Raw genomic sequence first — 8437 nt, 5'->3', positions numbered from 1 at the left:
GACCATGGAATCTAGATTATGGTTTTCGTTTTCTCCAGGAGTTTAAAGAAAGACATCATTACCCACGTGCCGCTAACCTCTCCCCCGAAACATACCATCCAATCTCATTAAACTCCTTAAGTGTTTTGGCCCCTGCTTAATAGATGCCTCCCAAGTGGTGCTCAGAAGACCTGAGAGCCCTTCTGGTGGTTCTTTGCCCACATGGCCAGGGATCTTGTGCAAAAGCCAGAGACTGTGGTACTGCTCAGCCCTGCCGTGCTTGGCCTCACCCAGGCCACAGAGGTGCTCAGAAACCTCCAGGGCTGCACCAGATGGTGCACAGGAGACCACGAGGCACTGCAGTACAGAGTGCTGGGCATGCACCCTGACTACTGTCCCACCTCCAGCCCCTAGGTGTTTATTTTCTAAGGGAAAAAAAAAAACTGAATTCCTGAAGTGTTCAAAACTCTCCTGAGGATGCTAGGAGGGATGTGAAGGGGATTAACCTGCTCTAACTCCTACAAGGTGCAAAGCACAGCACTGCCTCAGGGCTCAGGGCGACATGCTTGAGCAGAGAGACAGGACAACAGTAAAGCCCTGCAGGTTCAACCCCCAGCAACCCATCTGGTTCCTGCCAGGAGTGATCCCTAAGCACAGAGCCAGGAGTAAGCTCTAGGCACAGTTGGGGGGGGGGCTCCCAAAAGAACAATGAAGAAATAAATAGATGAGACGCACTCTTAATGGACACAAGAGATAGGCCAGCCCTTCAGACTGGATGTCCAGGGCTCTCTGCTCCGAGTATCTGATAAGGATCTGTTCCCCCTAAAAGGCAGCACAGGTGGTGGGAAGGCCTCGGGGCTCTGAATCTGACATCTGGCAGGTTCTCTGTACTGTCATTACAGTACTAGGCTCCATTGTAAGGTGAAATTATTTTCTCACCAGCAAAATAAGAGAACTGAGCCACAGTACCCATTCCCCATCCGCTCATTTCATTTAGCCAGCACTGACTGAGCTACCAGCTGGCCGCCAGAGGCTTGGTCTGTGCCACGGAAGATGGGCAGAGAAGGCAGCCAATGAGAAATGAAATCCTTTCTGGCTTTCAATTTCTAAGGTGTTGCACAAATACCATTTACCACCATCACAATTTACATATCCGCTTAATATTTATCAGACCTGGTCTCCCAAATTTTATATATCAGTCACAGTCACAGTCACAGTCACAGTCCTCCCGTTGTTCATCGATTTGCTCGAGCGGGCCCAGTAATATTGTGAGATTTGTTACTGTGTTTGGCATATAGAATATGTCACGGGGAGCTTGCCAGGCTTTGCCGTGCGGGCAAGATACTCCCAGTAGCTTTCCGGGCTCTCCAAGAGGAGTGGAGGAATCGAACTCGGGTCGGCCATGTTGGCCCTTGTAAGGCAAACACCCTACCGCTATGCAATTGCTCCAGCCCTTTATATACCAACTTCACAATTTTTACAAACTGTGTTTAAGATAACATGGTTACAATTATACTTTTGGTGTATAAAGTTATTGTACCGCCAGTACCAAAATCTCTCCACCACTGCCCTTATGTCGCTTCTAGTCTCTCTTTTCCCTCATTCCTCAACCCCTCCCCCTTCCATCTGGTGACCTCAACTTTGTAATAAAAGTCCAATTTGTTGGTAAACATTTACCAATTCCAAAGTGTTTACTTGTTTCTCGGGGTCCACAACTGACAGTGATCAGGACTTACTCCTGGCTCTACATTCAGGTATTCTTTCTTCTGGGGCTCAGGGGACAACATGAGGTGCCAGGAATGGAACCCGTGTCAGACACGTGCAAGACAAACACCCTTACACACTGTGCTACTGCTCTAGCCCCTACTTGATATTTTTATATGACTGCTTCACTTTCTGAAATCAAATATATTTTTTAAAAAAGTTTGGGGGTCACAGAGGTAGTACATTTGCAAACTTCTGACTTGGAAAATCAATCCCCCATTTGACAAATTTATTTGAAATAGACTCAGTCCCACACTGAGCTCCAGATATTTTCCTTCCACATGTGTCTCCTGCTTCTCCATGTCAGCCTATAACAGAGGTTCCCCAATTTGTCCTGAGATTCCCTATTCAGAAAAATTATTACTCCAGGCTGGAGAGGTAGTCCACGAGTTTTGAGGCTTGCCTTGTTCGTGGCTCATCCCAGCTGAATTCCTGCCACATGGTCCACTGTGCACTACCAAAAGAGGCCCTCAAGGAGTGCTTGGTATGACCCCAAACCAAACATAATATTACTCAACAACCCCTAATTTCATCAGAGGCTAATACTGCCCTTCTGGATTCTTCCAGAAATCCTGGAGCGGTATCTTCTTCTTTGGGAAACACTGGTCTACTTCTCCCTTCTCCAAGCTGCCCAGGTGCAAGTCTTAAAGCCCCTCTTTACTTCTCATTCGTAGTCCATTCACAACACTCTTATTTATATTCCATAACCGAATCTCTAACTTCAGACCACCCGTCTTGCCTTTCTGGGGTTCCCTGATAATCCATAAGGCAGTCAGGCCTTTGGGCCTTTACATGTTCTAATCCCTCTGCCATAATGCTTTCCCACTGTTCTCCAGGCTTGTCCCCTCCTCTCTCCTAACTCCCACATTTCTTCAGAGGGTCATTCCTTGACCCTCCTGCCTGGTGCTCTGCCCACTTCCTCCCCAGTCTCTCACCTGGAGGTGGCCACCACCAGCACTTTTGGTTGATGTGTATGTATTCACTGCCATCCCCCATAGTGGCATATAAACTCCCTGAAGGTAGGGATTTTTGTCCCATTATCAGTGACAACCATGAATGACTGAGTCCAATATTTTTCTGAATGCATGAAACTAACCATCTGAATTGTATAGGCTATCTTCCCTCTCGCCTGATGGAAATGTGACTAACTGCCCAAGCTAGCTCAGCAGGCCATGGTGGAACCAAGTCCTGCGGTTACTAAGTCCCTTACACCAAGCACAGGAGCAGTTTTACACTTTTTTTTTCCTTTTTGGGTCACACCCGGCAATGCACAGGGGTTACTCCTGGCTCATGCACTCAGGAATTACTCCTGGCGGTGCTCAGTGGACCATATGGGATGCTGGGAATCGAACCTGGGTCCGCCGCGTGCAAGGCAAACACTTTACCCGCTGAGCTATCACTCCAGCCTCAGGACACCACTTTTAAAGCAGGTAGCTAGGAAACTGCAGGTGCTGACTTTTAATGTCATCCCAGATTCCCTGTCTTTGAGGGTAAACATGCCCCCCTCCCCAATTCTTCTAAAGATATATCTATTTACCCGAAGCAAGCTTTTTAAATGGGTACAACCCACATGGGTGGTTCCTGACTAAGGAGAGTCTAGAGCATCTGAAGGTCAAGCTACTTTAGCACAGTGGACGGGGATACTTTAGCAAGTATCTTTAGCAAGTATCTTTAGCACAGTGGACTGGGCTCTCGCTCCCGTCCCCGCGAAGGGGAAGGGGACTCCCCAGGGCTCCTGCCTCCCCGCGGGCCTGTCCTCCTCCCGTGTGCCCGCCGCCCGCCTCCCGGACTTACTTCCATGAGCCGCTCACGCCCATCACCAGCAGAGCGCTCGGGGTCGTCAAGTCGCCCTGCTAGCTCCAGCCACCGGCTTCCGGCCCGCTCGCCCCACCTCCCGCTCGCCCCGCCCCTCTGCCCCGCCTCCTGCTCGCTGGCCCCGCCCCGCCTTCCGCTTGCCCCGCCCCGCCTCCCGCTCGCCCCGCCTCCCACTCGCCCCGCCTCCCACTCGCCCCATCTTGCCTCTCCCATCTTCAGGCTTCCTGTCCCCTTATAGCTGAATATGAATATTTATTTTTTTCTTTTTGTTTTTTCTTTTTGGGTCACACCCAGCATTGCACTGGGTTTATTCCTGGCTCATGCACTCAGGAATCACTCCTGGCGGTGCTTGGGGGACCATATGGGATGCTAGGAATTGAACCCAGGTTGGCCACTTGCAAGGCAAACACCCTACCCGCTGTGCTATGGCTCCAGCCCCTGGATATGAATATTTATGAAGTGTGCTCATGATATAGTGTTTTTTTAATGTAACCAAGTGTTTTGCCTCGAGGTGGGCATCCCAGTTGATATCCAGCATGTACTGTGAGAAATAACCCACCTGTCTAAAATGCATAGATTTAGAGCCTCAGAGAGGGGGGAAAGGAGGCTTTAATAGCAACTATTGATTTTTTTCAATTTGTTTTTAGTTTTATTTTATTTTTAAAAAGTTGTAGTTGACTACAGTTAATATTCAAACACCAATCCCAACATCGTGCACCTTCCCACCACCATAAGAGGAAAGTTTGTGAAGATTGCTATATTTCATCCTGAAGTCATTTAAGTAAGTCCTTGTGTAAGAGACTGCAAGCAGTTATACCCAAACAAATGTGTGCTACTTTTTGGTACATCAGTGGGCTAGAGCATAAGAGGTCGTGCAGCCATGAATTCGGCCTCATGCTCCAGGTTGTTCTATGTCACACTCTTCCATGAGCTTTATTTTATAGTCTCTGGGTTTTGACCTTGGATGAGATTATATGGCACCAGAGGCAGTTTGTTGTGTGACTACCAAGACACTGGAAAACTGGGGAGTTGAGGGGAGGAGGCCCAGACCCGTTCCGAGCAGGCTTGGAGATATCAGTCACGGGTCCCGAATACCTGGATTTTTCTGCAGGTTCCCTCATAGGTGAGGCTCATCCGAACCTGTGCAGAGAGGCCTTGAGCATGGATATGGTTGGATTCAGGAGGTTTCTGACTGCCTGGACTCTGCAGGGGTGGGGAGGGATACTCAGCCTGTCCCCCTCCGAGTGGCCAGGGTGAAGACAGCCTGGAGCAGGATCAGGACGTTCTATGTTGCTCTCTTCTGAGAGCTTTATTTAAGAGTCTGTGGATCTTGGCCATTGATGAGATTATATGGTGCCTAGAGTAGTTTGTCAACCATTGATTATGGTATTTCAAGATTGGGTGGTTGCCAAGTCGGCAAACTCGGCACACATGGGCAGGGTTTCTGACCGAATGCTAGTTCCTCGTCCTTTCTCTCATTTATTAGATACTATCAGGCCAATGTTCTAGGACCAACCATGTTTCACTACATATGTAGCTACCAAATTTATAAAATTTGTAATTTACAAGTTATAGTTCCTCCTTCTTAGGCTTCAGGGCTAAAGACTGCATTTTAAAACCAAACTAAATTTCTTCTAACAATAATCTTTAATGGCAGGATTTTCAATCAGTATCTAGTGTCAGCACCAGAGGTCTAGTTTCTATTGCCCTAAATATGCTTCCCTATTCCTCTTACATGTACTGTGACTGTTTGGTATCCCTGAAGGGGAAGGGACATACCTTTAATAATACCCATTTGCTAGAAAACAGAACCGTAAGTCACGGTCACGGTCATGGTCCTCCCGTTGTTCATCGATTTTCTCGAGAGGGCCCAGTAACCTCTATATTGTGAGACTTGTTACTGTGTTTGGCATATCGAATACATCATGGGGAGCATGCCAGGCTTTGTCGTGCGGGTGAGATACTCTCAGTAGCTTGCCGGGCTGTGAATTAATATAGTTGAAGCCCCCCTTCTCATCCCTGAGGGGAGATAGCCTGGCATGCTCCAAGCTTTGCCTTTGATTTCCTAGGTCTTCTGATTTTCTCCTCAACACAGTCCATTAAGAATTGCTAGGCTGAGGATGGGAAATAGCCCTACAACTAAGTAGAGTGAAGAAATAACACTTTCAACCTCTAGTGTTACCCAAATTTATTTTCCTATCTATCCTGGAAAACAAGAAGGCTAACCCAGGGTCTTTAATGAACATTTAGGTTACCACTGCAGTGACTTTGTTTTTTCCCATATGGTGGCAAGACTTTAGCTTTCCTCTGTCAGGTACTGACAAAGAAGTCACGGCTGGCAGCTAAGGTCACTTGTAAAGTTACAGGTCAGTTATGGCTAGACCAGGGCAGAGGTAACTTCTACAGAGGCCTTTGTAGTCAGTGTGTGTAGAAGCCCTGCACCATATCTCATATCTCCACGCCAGCCTCCTGCTGAGACGAGATGTAAGAAAGACCAGGTCACACAGTCATCAGACCAAAATATCTTTTTAAAAAACAATTTTTATTTCATTAAAGAACCGTGATTTACAAAGTTATTGAAACATCTAATGTTCTAGCATCAATTTCTCATCACCAGTGACCCCAAGTTCCCTCCCACCCCCACAAGCTGCCAGCTTACAGGCACATCAGAATGTTTGGTTGTTGTCATTTGTGTCTCATGTTTTTAGTGTTGTTGACTCTGTTTTGCGTCTGTACCTACCCACCCCTCCACATTACTGATGTATCTCAGGCCCTTGACCCCTGCTTGCCCATTACTTTCTGTCTTCATCTTCTTTATCTCTTTCCCCCAGACCCCCACCGCTATTTCTTTCCTTCTCTGTTCTACACACATAGAATACTACCCTTCTGTAAAAAATGATAAATCATACAATTAGCTGCTACCTGGCAGGATCTGGAGAGTATCATGCTGAGTGAAATTAGGAGAGATGTTGGATTGGTTTGTCCTTCCTCCCTTGCCTCAGGGAGGTTAGGTTAGGTTATTGAGTTACCCTCATCACACAGCCCCAGAGGCACTCCCATTCCTCTTTGTTTATCTTTAACTTATTCTTTGTGTTCTGCTTCCCTCTCTGTTAATCACTATATCCCAAAATCAAACCCTGTGATTTGTAAAGTCAGATTCTTCTCAGGACTCTGGATTTTGTATATGCAAGTGAAATATTTGCTTTTTTTCTTTCCCTTATGTCCTTTTCATAGTTTACTCTAGAGCAGTGTCCTTTTTGTATAGACACAGGAAGATAGTTAATGCTGTGCTTCTGGGAGTTAATTGACTCAGAACAATATTTATTCCTGGGCATCTGTCATATTTACTCGACTGAAGCCTCAGCTGTCCTTAGTTCCTAGCACCTCAAAAGGAGGGTTCCAGTGAGGGTCTTGAATGGACTCAGGGCAAGCCGTAAGCTACCCAAGCATTGAAAAGGGACAAGCCATAAGCTATCCTGGGATCTAAAAGGGACAGGCCAACCACCATAAAATATAGTAAGTTAAGAGTATGGTCCTGGACAAACTTTGTCATGACCCAAAAAGAAGGATCTGAATAAGGACCCTGCTAAGGTTAGCAAGACTAACTTGGCCTGAGGACTGTAGTCTGGGATATAAGAGAGATGTCTCCAGGAGAGCCACCCCATCCTTTAAACTTAATAATCTTACAGTGTTCAGTTTCTCTTTATTTCAACTCAGAAATATTTAATTACTCGAATTATAGGACGTAAGTTGATCAAAAATAAACTTCTGTATAAAACAAAATGGGAATAGGAAGAACCATCCCTTTGTTCAACATAGCAATTTTCCAATAATACAAACCTTAATAGTGATAGCACAGTGGGTAAGGCGTTTGCCTTGCATGCGGCCAACATGGCTGACCCGGGTTCTATTCCTCCGCCCCTCTCGGGGAACCGGGAAAACTACTGAGAGTATCTCGCCTGCATGGCAAAGCCTGGCAAGCTACCCATAACGTATTCAATATGCCAAAAATAGTAACAACATGTCTCACAATTTGTTGTGAGACATTCCTGGTGCCCACTTGAGCAAACAGATGAACAACAGGAGTACAGTGCTACAGTGCTACGGTGTTCATACAAAATGACTAGAAATATTAAGAAGTAAATTTAAGATGACCATTTAAATGGAAATAGACCAAGGAAAGGAGAAATATGCCCCTAGATGGTCTTCTTCCCTTGGGTGTATCTTCTTGCAAGATGAGATTTTGTCCTAGAAGAAGTTTCACCTGAGGGAAGGGCCTTACATATATTGAGTGTGCAATCACTACAAGGTGTATTGCTACCCCCAACTCTGGGGGCCTGGGTGAATAACGAAGGCTGTGAGATGGGGCACGAGGGAATAGGAATGAGGGCAGAGTGAGACTGGAATGAGGGACAGGGTGAAACTGGAATGGGGCATGCGGAGAGACTGGAATAGACACATAGGGAGAATGGAATGCATGGAGGAACATAGACTGTAATAAATGGCGATTAATCACCAACCATTTTGGCGGCCTTCTTTCTTCCCTCATGTCTTAGTATGCAGAGGCTGATTGGGATGGGGTAGTGACTTTTGACCACCAAATGCACGTGGTGAGTGCCCTCACTCACAGAGAGAGAGACATACACAGAATGAACTCTCTCCTGATGGAATATAAAGACATGTAGCAGGGGATTAACAAATACCCAAAGGTCACAGAAATTGAGAACTGGTCTTAGTCGTAAACTACCTTGGTGAGTGAAGAGGAGAGACACTGGAACAATGATCAGGGAAGTAGACATTCAGGTGAGGGGTTTGGTGCTAAACCGTGTCGTGCGCGAAATGCTACTATTTATTAACAGCATAGTAAACCACTGTGCCT

Source organism: Sorex fumeus, unplaced genomic scaffold, assembly GCF_029834395.1.
Source record: "Sorex fumeus unplaced genomic scaffold, SorFum_2.1 ptg000046l, whole genome shotgun sequence".
Classification (NCBI taxonomy): domain Eukaryota; kingdom Metazoa; phylum Chordata; class Mammalia; order Eulipotyphla; family Soricidae; genus Sorex; species Sorex fumeus.
This window is presented reverse-complemented; position numbering follows the sequence as displayed.